General features: G+C 42.0%; 1 protein-coding gene across 4 annotated transcripts in view; it reads left to right on the top strand.

Moving 5' to 3' along the window:
- CUL1 (cullin 1) overlaps nucleotides 1-17,975 on the top strand; it is a 119,726-nt gene that overhangs the window by 12,669 nt on the left and 89,082 nt on the right. Inside the window, exon 2 of one of the 4 annotated variants that reach the window (XM_060108246.1) lies at nucleotides 3,284-3,417. The exons of the other annotated variants lie outside the window; for them this stretch is intronic. The gene's annotated coding sequence lies outside the window, so the exon portion shown is untranslated. The remainder of the gene's footprint in view (nucleotides 1-3,283; nucleotides 3,418-17,975) is intronic. 4 annotated transcript variants of the gene reach the window in all.

Genomic DNA, 17,975 nt, shown 5'->3' on the forward strand with positions numbered 1-17,975 from the left:
TACAGCTGCTTCTGTCTGGATCCCCAGGTCCGTCAGAATACAAGGTTCCCTGTCCCACTTTGGTGGGAATTTGGGAAGTACCCCTGGTGTTATGTTATCCAAGGGTATTGTGAAATTTTCAGGCAACTTTACTTTACTTCATTTTGACTTACACGCTAGCTTTGACATTTCCCCCTGAGAAGTTTTTTGTTGTTTTATTTAAGTACCATGTTAGGAATTTCGAGGACATCTGATAACATTTGTTGAAGTGTTAATATGAATAGTAGCAAATACTTACTGTGTGTACTGGTACCCTTCTAAACAGTTTATTTACATAACTCATCTATACCTCCCAGCAACCTTGTAAGGTAGGTACTGTTATTGTCCCCATTATATATATGTCTATCTGTGTTATAATTGCAGGTAATTATAGGCACAGAAGTTAAGGAATCTGCCCAAGCTCACACAGGCTGTGAGTTGTGGAACCAGAACTTGGGAGTCCCCTCAAACATCCACATGCACTTATATATTATTAACTATTTGAAATAGTCATGTCACTGTGTAATGTCACTCTGTGCTCCTTGAATTGTTTCTACAGTAAGAAATGCATTTTGTAGGTTAACTTTGTACGTACACAGACATAACTGAATTAAAGACGCACCGAGCGATACTTGTGTTCTATGAGCCCTTCTCTTTTTCACTCCTTTGAAAAGTTCCGGTTACCATTTACTAAGCTGATTTCATGGCCCACACATTAATGGATTGCAGTCCTCAATTTGAAAAATATGTATGGTGTAGATAACGATCAAATGTAATACTGTATTTCCTTGTTTTAAAGTGAACGAAAATGCTTGGAAATGAAATACGTGCAAGCACCAAGCTAGATCATTGAATAAATGTCCCTATAAAAGCATTGTGCTGAAACTGAGAGCTGAAATTCGGTCCTTAACAGTTAAAGCTAGTTTATATGGACCAACCAGTCAGTCTGCATAGCACCTGTTAAATAGTAAGTGGTTATGGTCACCTTCAGGTTTCCTAAAGCAATTTATACCAATGATGCTCATGTCATCCCACTGGAAGTCACATAGTAATTAAAATAGGAAGAATCTATATTCTAACGGAATTAAGATTCAGTTATAACTTGGACAATACTTGAAGCTTTGAGTGCTTGTATTTGGATTTTTAGGATTTAAAAAGACTTATTAGTTGTTCAAATACCAAGAATAAAAATTGTATCCTAATTCCTAAGATGCTCATAGGAGGAAATTCCATACCTAATGGCATCCAGAATTTCTCATGATTATAAAATGTATATGTGTTTGGGGAATGAGTTGAATTAGCATATTTCTATATTTATATAATTAGAAGGACAAAGATTGATCTCAAGGGAGAAAGCAGCTATGTTCCCTCATTTAGTATAAGTTTGAGAGCCTACTAATTTCAAAGCTCTGCTAGTTTTTAGGAAGTGGGAGAACTCATAAAACAAACCGTGAAGATTTAAATACATTTGCTCACATCCTACCCCAGGATGGTGGGTCCTTGCTTCTTCACTTTCCAAGCCATCAGTTTTACAGTTTTTATCGCCTGTTTGAATAATTTCTCTTAAATTTTATACATAACATAAATGATGTGCCTCCCCCCTCCCCGTTTTTCTCAGTACTGTTACTGTGCTGGGAGAAAATGAAATTACATGTAATAAACATGTTCTAGCATGCTTCCTTGTAATTCTGTATGCTGATGGGCTGGGTGGGTTTAGGTTTTTGTTTTTTTTTTTAATCTATTTTTGGCAGCGCGTGGGCTTTCTCTAGTTGCAGCGAGCGGGGGCTACTCTTCGTTGGGATGCGCGGGCTTCTCATTTTGGTGGCTTCTCTTGTTGTAGAGCACAGGTTTCAGGCACGCAGGCTTCAGTAGTTGTGGCACAAGGGCTCAGTAGTTATGGCGCACGGGCTTAGTTGCTCTGCGGCAAGTGGGATCTTCCCAGACCAGGGCTCGAACCCATGTCCCCTGCATTGGCAGGCGGATTCTTAACCACTGCGCCACCAGGGAAGTCCTAGGTTTGGGTTTTTTTTTTATGTATCATCAGTGATTCAGACGTGTCCCCAAAATATTTGGAATCATCATTTCCCCAGTCGTTCTGGAGCTCTGCAGTGTGCCGGGGCACTGTGTTTGGTGCTGAGGATTTAGCTGTGAATTAGGCCCCTGCCTTCCAACCACAGAGCAGAGCCCATGAATCAGAAGTATTACTTCTATTAAAGTCTGAGGGTCTGGGGCCAGATATTTTTGTTTACAAAGAAGAACCAGTTATTGATATACTTTCCATTTTTACGGTAACAGGTATAAATGTAAAATCTACTTATTGACATTTCCATTATTCAGGTAGCAATAATTATCAAAATAGCCTAATTTTCAATTAAGAAAAATAAGCAAATATAGTATTTAATATTCAGTACTAGCTTTTTGTTTACTCATGTTTTCTAGATTATAAAATGCAAGTTATTTCATGAGCAAAACATAAAGATCAAAAGTGAGCCTCTACTTTCATTTTTTTGTTTTGATTGTTTTGAGACTTTTTTTTTTTTTTAGCAGTTGTAGGTTCACAGCAAAATGGAGAGGAAGGTATAGAGATTTCCTATGTACTCCCTGCCCCAGCACATACACAGACTCCCCCGTTATCAATACCCCCCACCAGCGTAGTACATTTGTTACAACCAGACCTCCATTAACACATCATAATCACCACAGTCCATAGTTGACGTGAGGGTTCACTCTTGGTGGTGTACATCTTGTGGGTTTGGACAAGTGTATAGTAACGTGTGTCCATCACTGCAGTACCGCACAGAGCAGTGCACTGCCTTAAAAATCCTCTGGGCTCTGCACACTGACTTCCCCACCCCCAACTCCACCAAGCTCCTGGCAGCCACTTAAAACTTTCCACTGTCTACTTAGTTTTGCCTTTTCCAGGATGTCATATAGTTGGAATCACACAGTATATAACCTTCTCAGAATGGCTTCTTTCACTTAATAATATGCCTTTAAGTTTCCTCCATGTCTTTTCATGGCTTGATGGCTCATTTCTTTTTAGTACTAAATAGTATTCCGTGGTCTGGATGGACCCCAGTTTATTTATCCATTCACCCCGAGGGACATCTTGGTTGCTTCCAGGTTTTGACAATTAGGAAAAAAGGTGCTATAAAGATCTGTGTGCAGGTTTTTGTGTGGACATTAGTTTTCAACTCCTTAGGTAAATATGAAGCAGCACAATTTATTGCTGAATTGCTTGGTAAGAGTGTGTTTATTTCTGTAGGAAACCACCAATCTGTCTTCCAAAGTGGCTGCACATGTTGCCTTCCCATCAGCAGTGATTGAGAGTTCCTGTTGCCCCACCTTCTCACCAGCATTTGGTGTTGTCAGTGTTCTGGATTTTGGCCATTCTAATAGGTGTGTAGTAGTGTTTCATTATTTTAATTTGCATTTTCCTGATGGTGATATAATGTGGAGCATCTTCTCATATGCTTATTTGCCATCTGAATATCTTCGGTGAAGGCTTTGGCCCATTTTTTAATCAAGCGGTTTTCTTACTGAGTCCTAAGAATTTTTGTATTATTTTGGTTAACAGTTGTTTATCAGATGTTTCTTCTGCGAATATTTTCTCCCAGTCTGTGGCTTGTTTTCTCATTCTCTTGACAGTGTCTTTCCCAGAGCAGATGTTTTTAATTTGAGTGAAGTGCATCCTATCAATGATTTCTTTCATGGATCCTGCCTTTGGTGTTCTGTCTAAAAAGTCACATCTTACCCAAGGTCATCTAGGTTTTCTCCTATGTTGTCTTCTAGGAGTTTTATAGTTTTGCGCTACTTTTCTTTTTAAGGAAGGTTTTGCAAATATTGCATGAATGACGTTCGACATACCAAAAGTGTCCTTGCATTTAATGGGTTAATCATTTTCTGACCACGATCAGGTGAGTTAGATGGTTTCACCTCCTACTACACTATTGTTTTTTAAGAAGGAAGGGAGAAAAAGAGCTATTGGTTGGGAAATTCCTACTAGGTACCAGCCATAGAACTAGGCCTTTTTACATACGATGTCTCATTTAAAACTCTGTAACAGCCCTGGGAAGTTGTTTGGGTCTTTAGTTTCAAATGAGTTAACAGAATTAGAGCTGGCGCTGAAGGAACCAAGTGTGCCCTTCTAAGTGAATCTGACTAGCAGTGCGGCCTGGTTTAGGGTTGTCTGGATTTGTCTGTTCTCTGTAGTAATCGGTGTAGTATTTTCTCAGTCCCATGTGGGTGTGATCGGACTTGGGGGTCACCAAGGAGACCCCTGTAAGAGGGCAGTGGGAAGCATGAACTTCAGATCACATTTTGAATTCAAGGTTTCATACGTTCAACTGTGAGACATTGCACAGAAGTTTTATTTGGAGACAGCTGTTGTAATTATCATTGGTTGTATATTATTTTTGAATAGGCTATGTGACTTGTCTTAGAAGTTGAAACATGATAGTTGTCATGTTGTATTCAAATAACAGTTTATAACAGTTATGCTTGTATACTGGCCTTAGGATTTAAATGGAACACTCATGTCTCTCACTTGCATTGTGTAACGGCGGATGGGGTAATAAGTCATGGCGTTGTCATCGTCCAAGCTAGTCCTGGGTCCTCCTGTGAGACCAGGTGTCAGGAGAGGCAGGTTTCCAGGGGCCCCATCAGCAGCAGAGCCGGCACCTTCTCCCGGCCGTTAGGGGGCGTCTCCACGTGGCTGCAGCCGGCTCCCACTCTGGACCTGCATTCTCAGAGGTACCTTCTCCTGGCACCTGCTGCAGTCAGCGACTTTCATCCTAGACCTTCTCCCTGATTGATCGCAGCCTTTGACCCTGTCGAGGACTAGAGGTTTCGTCCAGCTCTCCTCCCCGAGCTTCTGTTCTCTGGCCTCTGGTTCTCACACCTGTGTCCCCCCCGGCTCGCAGCACTCCTCTCTCCTGGGGAGCCAGGGGGAGGGGGGCTCCCCCATGTCCTTTAAATACAGGTTTTAGTTCTCATCGCTGTTACGTTCTTCCCTTATGCTGTGAAGATTTTATCCACGTTAATGCTGACAGTTTTAAAAACCTTTTTGCAGATTACCAAATTTTTTTCTACAGGTGTGATCTCCTTTGGGCTACAGTTCTGTATTTTCAAACTGCCTGATTGAGCATTTTCATTTTGGTATTATTTTTTTTAATTGCTTCACATTCATCATATCTAAAATTAAGTTTCTCATCTTCCCTTTAGAATCAGACTTCTTCACATAACTTACCAGTTACTCTTAATAATATGACCTTTTTCTTTTGGGTTGTTTCTCTTTGACACTTTTACCCCTGGTTTTTTTCCAGCATGAGAATTTTTTTAAATGAGTGTTCAATTTAGTGACATAAGGAATTTTATAATAACAGATTTATGAATGTTTAGATGATCATCACTTAACCCAGAACTTCCATGAGACTTCGTGCTTGTGAATTCCTATTTATTTACAATTATATCGTTGCCAGTTATTACCTAAAGCAGAGAGCACAATTGGTTGAGACCCGATAGGCCAACTATGGCTCACAGATAGATGTTTTTATAACTTTTACAGTGTAACTTTTTGCTTTTCTCAGTCATGAAAGATGTCCAACAAAGAACAGCAAACTTCACCCCTGAGAATTACACGTTAACGTATTTTAAATATTTCCCGTTTTTTAAATTTTATTTATTTATTTTTGGCTGTGTTGGGTCTTTGTCGCCGCGCCCGGGCTTTCTCTAGTTGTGGCGAGCGGGGGCTACTCTTCGTTACTGTGCACGGGCTTCTCATTGCGGTGGCTTCTCTTGTTGCGGAGCACGGGCTCTAGGCACGTGGGCTCAGTAGTTGTGGCGCATGGGCTTAGTTGCTCCGCAGCATGTGGGATCTTCCAGGACCAGGGCTCGAAACTGTGTCCCCTGCATTGGCAGACGGATTCTTAACCACTGCGCCACCAGAGGAGTCCAATATTTCCTACTTGAGGTATAAAAATTTTTATGGCGAGCTGCTGTAATTCCACAGTATTGATGAGCAGAAATGATCCTGGCAATAACTGTCATGGAGTCATGAAAATACCTGTGATTTCCTGGTGGCAGAGTCAGAGGTCCTGCTAAAACTGTTGTGGACTGCTGCCTATATTCATAATTGGAGGAGTGGTCGGGTTTCAGTCAGAGGTGAGTGGGAAATAAGATGTACTTTTTTCCCCACCCGCGTTTGCAACCCCCTGAGTTCTGTCCACGGACCCCCACTGAATCTCACCTGCACCCCTCTCCTCCTCCCATGGGTAACCATTTGTATTAGTGTTTGGTCTATCTTCCACTTGTTTCTCTTCGAAAAGAAAAATAGAGATCTATCTCTGGATGTTAGTATTTACTCCCCTCCCCTCACACACACAGGGAACGTTGCTTTTTTCAGCTACTGTGTCCACTGGGAAGTCACTGTATTGTCAGTGAGTAGGGGCCGCCCTCCTTCCTTTTTTTTTTTGCAGTACGCGGGCCTCTCACTGCTGTGGCCTCTCCCGCTGCGGAGCACAGGCTCCGGACGCGCAGGCCCAGCAGCCATGGCTCACGGGCCCAGTCGCTTCGCGGCACGTGGGATCCTCCCAGACCGGGGCACGAACCCACGTCCCCTGCATCGGCAGGCGGACTCTCAACCACTGCGCCACCAGAGAAGCCCCCTCCTTCCTTTTCACAGCTGTACGATGCTCCGTGATGCGGCTGTGCTATAATTTAGTGCTGCATCCCCTCTCGGTGGAGTTTAGGTTGATTTTCAGTCTTTTGCGTGACTAAACTTGAGGAGTTTACAACTTCTTGTCGTTTTCGGCCAGTTTATCTTGGGGATAGATTCCTAGTGGTGAGACTGTTGGGTGGAAGGGTCAGTGCACCTGCGGTGCTGCTAGACATGGCCAGTCACTGTCTGTCTCAGTGAACATCCCCAGCAGCAGTAGTTAAGTCATTCTGACTTTGTAATGCAGTGTCTGTCAGATTCTGGAATCCAGAGGTAAATTTTCGGAGACTTGAAAGTCCAAGTTTGAGAGGCGCTCTCTTCATCCTTATGTCGTTCCTCACCAGCGCCGCCCATCCTGGTCCACGTTCCCATCACCCCTGCTTGGTTTGGTTTTAAGCATCTGGCCTTTTCTTTTTCCATCGCTGTTCCTCTAAGGTAGTCAGTGTCACTGACCTTAGGTCCCCGTTCGTCCCAGCTCCAGCTCCAGCGAGCTGTCAGATGAATGTTTCTGAAATCACGGTAGTTGTGTCACTTCCCTGCCCTGGAGCCTTGCGGGCCTCTGTTGCCCACTCAGAATAAAGGCCTCCCCCAAGGGGGGAAAGCCGAGGGCGGGTGGGGATGCTGGTGTGATGAATTGGGCGATTGGAATTGACATGTATACACTGATGTGTATAAAATTGATGACTAAGAAGAACCTGCTGTATAAAAAAATAGAATAAAATTCAAAAATTAAAAAGAAAAAAGAGTAAAGGCCTCGCGGGAGTTCCGTGACGGTCCAGTGGTTAGGACTCTGCACTCTCACTGCCAAGGGCCCGGGTTCGATCCCTGGTCGGGGAGCTAAGATCCCTCAGGCTGCGCAGCCACAAAGAAGAAGAAGAAGAAGAAGGGCCTCACGTGCTCTTCCTGGAAACCTGCCCCCCTGCCCCCGAAGCTTCCAGCCTGAGCCCCGCGCTTGGCCTCCTGCTCTAACCTTGCCGCCCTCCCTGTTCCTCTCCTGCCCTTCAGATCCTCCTAAGCAGCATTCAGAGCACACGCGTGTAGAGACTTCTTGTCATTGTAGCTGGAATGACTTCTTCCAGACCCCCTGAACTCTATTGCAGTGCTGTCTTTATCTTTACTGTGGCAGTAAAACGCCTCTGCCGTGCGGCAGCTCCTCGGGTGCTTCCAGCTGTCTTTTAAATGATTTGTGTTGCGGGGGAATAAGAGCCCCTCTGTCGGTAACATATTACATAGCAGTTCTTAAATAAAGCTTTCTTTCCAGTAGAACACCCAATAATACTGTTTTTCATGCTAAGGCTCCTACATATGCAGAACCTGGTCGTTTTGTAAAGATACATTCCTTTCTGTGAATGACCTGAATTTGACCCAGAACGATTTATAGCTAGCACGCTTTAAAGCTGTCTTTTTTTTCCTTAACAGTTTTATTGAGGTATAATTCACATACCATAAAATTCACTTGTATAATTCAGTGATTTTTAGTAAAGTTAGAGCTGTGCAGCCATCACCACAATCCAGTTTTAAAACATTTTCATCACCCGAAATATCCCATGTGGCTGTCTGCACTCTCCATCCCCGCCACCCCCCAGGCAAGCACGAGTCTGCTTCCTGTCTCTGTAGTTTGCCTGTTCTGTACATTTCATGTAGTAAATGGGATCCTATAACATGTGGCCTTTTTCTTCTGGCTTTCACTTAGCGTAATGTATTTGAGGTTCGTCCATGCTGTGGTGTGTATCAGTACTTGACTTATTGCCTGAGAGTATTCTTTTATATGACTTCAGGCTATTTTGCTTATGCATTCACCTGTTAGTGGACATTTGGGGTGTTCCACTTTCTGGCTTTTATAAATAATGTGCTGTGAACATTCTTGTACAGGTCTTTGGATGGACACATGTTGTCTTGTTTTTTGGGTAAATACCTCGTAGAGGAATTGATGGGTCACATGGTAAATTTATGTTAACCAAACCCGGTGTTCAAATGGCCCAAATGTTTAATCGCTAGCTTTGAGTAAAGACATAAACAAGGCAATTCGAGTACTTACGATACATTCCCGTCTTGAGAACTTGGCTGTGAATTGGTTGCTTGAGAAAAAGCAGAACGCGCTTCCAGTCTGGGTGAGTGTTTTTGCTTCTCTTTCTAGCCGTGGATTTAAAGGTTTTGAATGACTAAGTGGAAACAAAAACTCAGTTAAAGTTTCTAGAAAGCCATCTATTAAGATGTTAATTGGAACTTTTTTATGCTTTTGTCAACTGTAATTGTTTGAACTTAATTGTTATTGTTCCCTTAGTTCTATATAGAAATGGAATAATATATTTAAATTTTATAATATAAGTAAGTATAAACTTTGCAGGCCTTGTGTTTCAATAGTGAAATAGGGTAGGCTTAGCCGAGGTAGTAAAGGCACTTCCTGGTGATGCACAGGTAGACCCTGGTTAGTGAACGCACACATTCCTGGTCTGCATTTACAAGATATTAGCCCCTGTTCTTTAAGATGCCTTTGATTTAAAAAGTGAAAAATTTTAATAATTACCATTCAAATGCTAATAAATGAATATTCCAATGAAGTATGTGCGTATGAATAAATGTCCAGTTGCTGAGTTGGCCAGCTCTTCCTTGACCTGTGTGTGGGTTTGCTGTCCTTTGGGCTCATCATTACACACTTGCGTCGTGAAGTTTTCAGTTGCCTTTTTGCGTGGTTCCTGTGGTTCGTGTTGTAATTTCAAATTGGAGAGTAAGTCTTCATAGCACACTTTTTAAGGAAGTGGAATAAGAAATCTCCACCTTCCTGTGGAAACAGCATGGAGGGGCGGGTGACGGAAAGAACGTGGCTTTGGAATCCAGATAGTTGAGTGTGAATACTTGCCTCTTATTAGCAGAGTGGCTTTGGGCAAATTATTGAACATCTTCAAGCCTGAGTATCCTCATTTGTAAGAAATGGATAGTACCATGCAGAGAATATGGTTATTGTAAGGATTCAGTGAGAAAAAGTATCACAACTGCTATTGCCACAGGGTCTAGCACTGAGACCTACAGAAAATATTGGGTCCTTCCTTTACACGGCGAGTAAACCGACATGCAGCAAGCAGTCCCACTTGATGGACACTGTCCGGGGTGGTCATCGCTGTGGTAAAGTGTAGATGGTGGTTGTGGAGTTAATTCATTTAACAGAATGAAAGGCTGCTTGTGTTTTAGAAATTAACCCGGGCCCCATTGTGGAGGGTGAACTGGACAGGGTGAGAGCAGTGAAGAGACTTTTTTTAGGGACCCCAGTGAGAGACAGTGATACCTCTTGGACTCTAGGAGTTGTGCGGATATCAAGAGATGTGGATGATTCAAGAGAAGAAGAAGGGGCTTCCCTGGTGGCGCAGTGGTTAAGAATCCGCAGGGGACACAGGTTCAAGCCCTGGCCCGGGAAGATCCCACATGCCGCGGAACAACTAAGCCCGTGCGCCACAACTGCTGAGCCTGCGCTCTAGAGCCCACAGCCACAACTGCTGAGCCCACATGCTACAACTACTGAAGCCCGTGCGCCTAGAGCCCGTGCTCCACAACAAGAGAAGCCACTGCAATGAGAAGCCCGTGCACTGCAACGAAGAGCAGCCCCGCTCGCTGCAACTAGAGAAAGCCCGCATTTAGCAACGAAGACCCAACACAGGCCCAATAAGTAAATAAATAAATAAAATTTTAAAAGAAGAAGAGGGAGTTGACGGAACTGACCTTACATCAGGGGTAAGAACAGAGAGGAATCAAAGCTGACCTCTTACCAAGGTGGGAAATACAGAAGGAGGGTTAGTTAGAGGCTAATTAAGCAATACCCTTAATTTACAGTGTCGGGGAGGGGCTGGGTGGCGGGTGGTGTGTGAATGGAGATGTGTCTGCCATTAGCAAGTGGTGCTTTCATCACCCCCAGGAGTTTGAATCGGGCAACTGAGGCTTCTGTTAACTAAGGTGGAGGAAAGGCGGAGAGGGAGGTGTTCCGTTTTATTCATGTGAGCTTGTGGCCTCTGGAAGGTCCGGGAAAGGAGAGTAGGAGGGAGATCTGGATTCGGGAGCAGCTTGGAGTGGCAGGTGCACAGAGGGTGGTGCCGCCGGAATTACCAAAGTGAGAGTGTAGAAGTCTAGTAAAATCCTGACCGGAACTGTCTGCAAAGTTTACAGCCCGAAGCTTTCGTGTTACATGATCCCAGGTGTGCACATCAAACCCAGGTTGGCTGGATCTGCCTCTCAGGTGTTACATTCATTTAAAACTCTAATGGAATTTAAGACTTTCTAATAGAATTTAAGAATTTCTCAGGTTGGGAGCTTTGCAGTCTCAGTTCTAAGTGGCGGTGAGATGTCTTTGTATGTATCAACTAGATCATGATTAAACATCACAGTATTTCCAGGGGTGCAAGTGGGAAGCTACTACTGTAGGGAACCCACCCCCCGGCCCTGTGGAATAGGATGTGTCCAGTGCGGGCTTGCTCCCTGGGTCTGTGCTGCGTTCCAGTCCCATCTCCACCCACGTCGGTGTCCGAAAGTTCACGTCCCCGCCCCCCACCCAATCCTCTTGCTCTTCTTTCTACTTGTACTTCATACGTTGTGTAGGTTTGCAGAGCTTTTAATTATGGAAAATAGAAACTACAGTGTAACTATCACTCGGCCTTTTTTTCTGCAGTATTTTGAAGTATGTGTCCAGCCATCGTATCATGTCACCCACAAGAGTATTTTCTGACGAGGATGGTGGTGGGTGTTGTCTGTTTGGTTTTAAACATGAGCCAGTAAACCCGGGTGCCAGTGCCTCACCCAGCTGTGAGCCGAAACTTCCAGGCCGTCCTCCCATCCTGTCAGGGGAGTGCGAGCCTTCTCTCCTGTGTTTTTTGTTTGTTTGTTTGTTTTGGGGGGATTTTTAAAAATTCAAACAGAGTCACGAAAATTATAATCATCCTCATCAGTTCACTCAGTCCCATGCAATTAATTTTTTTTATCTTGGTCTTTTGTTATCACTTTATGAATTCATCAGTTTTCCATTAGAGTCCTGAAAATGCCTATTCATTCAGTTCAGCAGTATAGTCAGTTACCAGAAACCTGTACTTGTCAGTCTTTTCCATGAATTCCTTGAAGATGAAACCTTTTTATAGGAACATTTTTGCGAAAGTATCAGAGTACACCCAGAACTGTCTGTAAATGACAAAAGACTTAAAAATGACCACAGTTAAAGATTTGATAAAAGTTCATAATAATGCAATTGACAAGGAAATTTAGTTATTTCTGAGATACACATTTTAAAGTAATAGCTAGAAATATGACTTATAACATGATACCAGAACATATAAGATTTTTAGAAATTTCATGTAATGTCTGAAACATTTATATTAACATATTTCCATACAAATAACCCAAAGAAAGTTTAGTTTTGTTTGTTTGTTTTACTGCAGGTTCTTATTAGTCATCAGTTTTATACACATCAGTGTATACGTGTCAATCCCAATCGCCCAATTCATCACACCACCATCCCCACCCCACCACGGTTTTCCCCCCTTGGTGTCCATACGTTTGTTCTCTACATCTGTGTCTCAACTTCTGCCTTGCAAACCCGTTCATCTGTACCATTTTTCTAGGTTCCACATACATGCGTTAATATGATATTTGTTTTTCTCTTTCTGACTTAGTTCACTCTGTATGACAGTCTCTAGATCCATCCACATCTCAACAAGTGACTCAATTTCATTCCTTTTTATGGCTGAGTAATATTCCATTGTATATATGTGCCACATCTTCTTTATCCATTCGTCCGTCGATGGGCATATAGGTTGCTTCCATGACCTGGCTATTGTAAATAGTGCTGCAGTGAACATTGGGATGCATGTGTCTTTTTGAATTATGGTTTTCTCTGGGTATATGCCCAGTAGTGGGATTGCTGGATCATATGGTAATTGTATTTTTAGTTCTTTAAGGAACCTCCATACTGTTCTCCATAGTGGCTGTATCAGTTTACATTCCCACCAGCAGTGCAAGAGGGTTCCCTTTTCTCCACACCCTCTCCAGCATTTGTTGTTTGTAGATTTTCTGATGATGCCCATTCTAACCGGTGTGAGGTGATACCTCATTGTAGTTTTGATTTGCATTTCTCTAATAATTAGTGATGTTGAGCAGCTTTTCATGTGCTTCTTGGCCGTCTGTATGTCTTCTTTGGAGAAATGTCTATTTATGTCTTCTGCCCATTTTTGGATTGGGTTGTTTGTTTCTTTAATATTGAGCTACATGAGCTGTTTATATATTTTGGAGATTAATCCTTTGTCCGTTGATTTCATTTGCGAATATTTTCTCCCATTCTGAAGGTTGTCTTTTTGTCTTGTTTATGGTTTCCTTTGCTGTGCAAAAGCTTTTAAGTTTCATTAGGTCCCATTTGTTTATTTTTGTTTTTATTTCCATTACTCTAGGAGGTGGATCCAAAAAAGATCTTGCTGCGATTTATGTCACTGGGTGTTCTTCTTCTGTTTTCCTCTAAGAGTTTCATAGTGTCTGGTCTTACATTTAGGTCTCTAATGCATTTTGAGTTTATTTTTGTGTATGGTGTTAGGGAGTGTTCTAGTTTCATTGTTTTACATGTAGTTGTCCAGTTTTCCCAGCACCACTTATTTTTTTTATTTTTATTTTTTTATTTTTTTCTTTTTGCGGTATGCGGGCCTCTCACTGTCGTGGCCTCTCCCGTTGCGGAGCACAGGCTCCGGACACGCAGGCCCAGCGGCCATGGCTCACGGGCCCAGCCGCTCCGCGGCATATGGGATCCTCCCAGATCGGGGCACGAACCCGTATCCCCTGCATCGGCAGGCGGACTCTCAACCACTGCGCCACCAGGGAGGCCCCCAGCACCACTTATTGAAGAGACTGTCTTTCCTCCATTGTGTATCTTTGCCTCCTTTGTCATAGATTAGTTGACCATAGGTGCGTGAGTTTATCTCTGGGCTTTCTATCTTGTTCCGTTGATCTATGTTTCTGTTTTTGTGCCAGTACCATTTTGTCTGATTACTGTAGCTTTGTAGTACAGTCTGAAGTCAGGGAGCCTGATTCCTCCAGCTCCATTTCTTTCCTCTCAAGACTGCTTGGGCTATTTGGGGTCTTTTGTGTCTCCATACAAATTTTGCGATGATTTGTTCTCGTTCTGTAAAATATGCCATTGGTAGTTTGATAGGGATTGCATTGAGTCTGTAGATTGCTTTGGGTAGTAGAGTCATTTTCACCATATTGATTCTTCCAATCCAAGAACATGGTATATCTCTCCATCTGCTGGTATCATCTTTAATTTCTTTCATCAGTGTCTTACAATTTTCTGCATACAGGTCTTTTGTCTCCATAGGTAGGTTTATTCCTAGGTATTTTATTCTTTTTGTTGCAGTGGTAAATGGGAGTGTTTCCATAATTTCTCTTTCAGATTTTTCATCATTAGTGTATAGGAATGCAAGAGATTTCTGTGCCTTAATTTTGTATCCTGCGACATTACCAGGTTCATTGATTAGCTCTAGTAGTTTTCTGGTGGCATCTTTAGGATTCTCTATGTATAGTATCATGTCATATGCAAACAGTGACAGTTTTACTTCTTCTTTTCCAATTTGTATTCCTTTTATTTCTTTTTCTTCTCTGATTGCTATGGCTAGGACTTCCAAAACTATGTTGAATAATAGTGGTAAGAGTGGACATCCTTGTCTCGTTCCTGATCTTAGAGGAAATGCTTTCAGTTTTTCACCATTGAGAATGATGTTTGCTATGGGTTTGTCATATATGGCCTTTATTATGTTGAGGAAAGTTCCCTCTATGCCTACTTTCTGCAGGGTTTTTATCATAAATGGGTGTTGAATTTTGTCAAAAGCTTTTTCTGCATCTATTGAGATAATCATATGGTTTTTATTCTTCAATTTGTTAATATGGTGTATCACATTGATTGATTTGAGTATATTGAAGAATCCTTGCATCCCTGGGATAAATCCCACTTGATCATGGTGTATGATCCTTTTAATGTGTTGTTGGATTCTGTTTGCTAGTATTTTGTTGAGGATTTTTGCATCCATATTCATCAGTGATATTGGTGTGTAATTTTCTTTTTTTATAGTGTGTTTGTCTGGTTTTGGTATCAGGGTGATGGTGGCCTCATAGAATGAGTTTGGGAGTGTTCCTTCCTCTGCAATTTTTTGGAGGAGTTTGAGAAGGATGAGTGTTAGCTCTTCTCTAAATGTTTGATAGAATTCACCTGTGAAGCCATCTGGTCCTGGAGTTCTGTTTGTTGGAAGTTTTTTTTGTTTTTTGTTTTTTTAATTAATTATTTTTGGCTGTGTTGGGTCCTCGTTTCTGTGCGAGGGCTATCTCCAGTTGCGGCAAGTGGGGGCCACTCTTCATCACGGTGCATAGGCCTCTCACCATCGCGGCCCCTCCTGTTGCGGAGCACAGGCTCCAGACGCACAGGCTCAGTAGCTTTGGCTCACGGGCCCAGCCGCTCCGCGGCACATGGGATCCTCCCAGACCAGGGCTCGAACCCGTGTCTTCTGCATCGGCAGGCAGACTCTCAACCACTGTACCACCAGGGAAGCCCCTGTTGGAAGATTTTTAATCACAGTTTCAATTTCATTACTTGTGATTGGTCTGTTCATATTTTCTGTTTCTTCCTGGTTCAGTCTTGGAAGGTTATACCTTTCTAAGAATTTGTCCACTTCTTCCAGGTTGTCCATTTTATTGGCATAGAGTTGCTTGTAGTAGTCTCTTAGGATGCTTTGTATTTCTGCAGTGTCTGTTGTAACTTATCCTTTTTTATTTCTAATTTTATTGATTTGAGTCCTCTCCCTCTTGATGAGTCTGGCAATGGTTTATCAGTTTTGTTTATCTTCTCAAAGAACCAGCTTTTAGTTTTATTGACCTCTGCTATTGTTTTCTTTGTTTCTATTTCATTTATTTCTGCTCTGATCTTTATGATTTCTTTCCTTCTGCTAAATTTGGGTTTTGTCTGTTCTTCTTTCTCTAGTTCCTTTAGGTGTAAGGTTAGATTGTTTACTTGAGATTTTTCTTGTTTCTTGAGGTAGGCTTGTATAGCTATAAACTTCCCTCTTAGAACTGCTTTTGCTGCATCCCATGTGTTTTGGATCATCGTGTTTTCATTGTCACTTGTCCCTAGGTATTTTTTGATTTCCTCTTTGATTTCTTTAGTGACCTCTTGGTTATTTAGTAACATATTGTTTAGCCTGCATGTGTTTGTTTTTTACTTTTTTCCCCCTGTAATTCATTTCTTTTTTTTTTCTTTTTCTTTTTTTTTTTTTTGCGGTACGTGGGCCTCTCACTGTTGTGGCCTCTCCCATTGCGGAGCACAGGCTCCGGACATGCAGGCTCAGCAGCCATGGCTCACGGGCCTAGCCGCTCCGCGACATGTGGGATCTTCCCGGACCGGGGCACGAACCCGTGTCCCCTGCATCGGCAGGCGGACTCTTAACCACTCTGCCACCAGGGAAGCCCCCTGTAATTCATTTCTAATCTCATAGTGTTGTGGTCAGAAAAAATACTTGATATGATATCAGTTTTCTTAAATTTACTGAGGCTTGATTTGTGACCCAAGATGTGATCTATCCTGGAGAATATTGCGTGCGCACTTGAGAAGAAAGTGTAATCTGCTGTTTTTGGATGGAATGTCCTATAAATATCAATTAAATCTGTCTGGTCTGTTGTGTCATTTAAAGCTTCTGTTTCCTTATTTATTTTCATTTTGGATGATCTGTCCATTAGTGTAAGTGAGGTGTTAAAGTCCTCCACTATTACTGTGTTACTGTCTAATTTCTCTTTTATAGCTGTTAGCAGTTGCCTTATGTATTGAGGTGCTCCTGTGTTGGGTGCATATATATTTATAATTGTTATATCTTCTTGGATTGATTCCTTGATCGTTATATAGTGTCCTTCCTTGTCTCTTGTAACATTCTTTATTTTAAAGTTTATTTTATCTGATATGAGTATAGCTACTCCAGCTTTCTTTTGATTTCCATTTGCATGGAATATCTTTTTCTATCCCCTCACTTTCAGTGTGTATGTGTCCTTAGGTCTGAAGTGGGTCTCTTGTAGACAGCATATATATGGATCTTGTTTTTGTATCCATTCAGCAAGCCTGTGTCTTTAGGTTGGAGCATTTAATCCATTCATGTTTAAGGTAATTATCGATATGTATGTTCCTATGACCATTTTCTTAATTGTTTTGGGTTTGTTTTTGTAGGTCCTTTTCTTCTCTTGTGTTTTCCACTTAGAGAAGTTCCTTTAGCATTTGTAGTAGAGCTGGTTTGGTGATGCTGAATTCTCTTAGCCTTTGCTTGTCTGTAAAGCTTTTGATTTCTCCATCAAATCTGAGATCCTTGCCGGGTAGAGTAATCTTGGTTGTAGGTACATCCCTTTCATCACTTTAAGTATATCATGCCACTCCCTTCTGGCTTGTAGAGTTTCTGCTGAGAAATCAGCTGTTAACCTTATGGGAGTTCCCTTGTATGTTATTTGTCATTTTTCCCTTGCTGCTTTCAATAATTTCTCTGTCTTTAATTTTTGCCAATTTGATTACTGTGTGTCTCAGCGTGTTTCTCCTTGGGTTTATCCTGTATGGGACTCTCTGCGCTTCCTGGACTTGGGTGGCTATTTCCTTTCCCATGTTAGGGAAGTTTTCGACTGTAATCTCCAAATATTTTTTCTGGTCCTTTCTCTCTCTCTTGTCCTTCTGGGACCCCTATCATTTGAATGTTTTTGCGTTTAATGTTGTTCTAGAGGTCTCTTAGGCTGTCTTCATTTCTTTTCATTCTTTTTTCTTTATTCTTTTCTGCAGCAGTGAATTCCACCATTCTGTCTTCCAGGTCACTTATCTGTTCTTCTGCCTCAGTTATTCTGCTATTGATTCCTTCTAGTGTATTTTTCATTTCAGTTATTGTATTGTTCATTTCTGTTTGTTTGTTCTTTAATCCTTCTAGGTCTTTGTTAAACATTTCTTGCATCTTCTTGATCTTTGCCTCCATTGTTTTTCTGAGGTCCTGGATCATCATCTTCACTATCATTATTCTGAATTCTTTTTCTGGAAGGTTGTCTATCTCTACTTCATTTAGTTGTTTTTCTGGGGTTTTATCTTGTTCCTTCATCTGATACATAGCCCTCTGCCTTTTCATCTTGTCTGTCTTTCTGTGAATATGGTTTTTGTTCCACAGGCTGCAGGATTGTAGTTCTTCTTGCTTCTGCTGTCTGCCCTCTGGTGGATGAGGCT

This window comes from Mesoplodon densirostris, chromosome 9 (assembly GCF_025265405.1).
Source record: "Mesoplodon densirostris isolate mMesDen1 chromosome 9, mMesDen1 primary haplotype, whole genome shotgun sequence".
Classification (NCBI taxonomy): domain Eukaryota; kingdom Metazoa; phylum Chordata; class Mammalia; order Artiodactyla; family Ziphiidae; genus Mesoplodon; species Mesoplodon densirostris.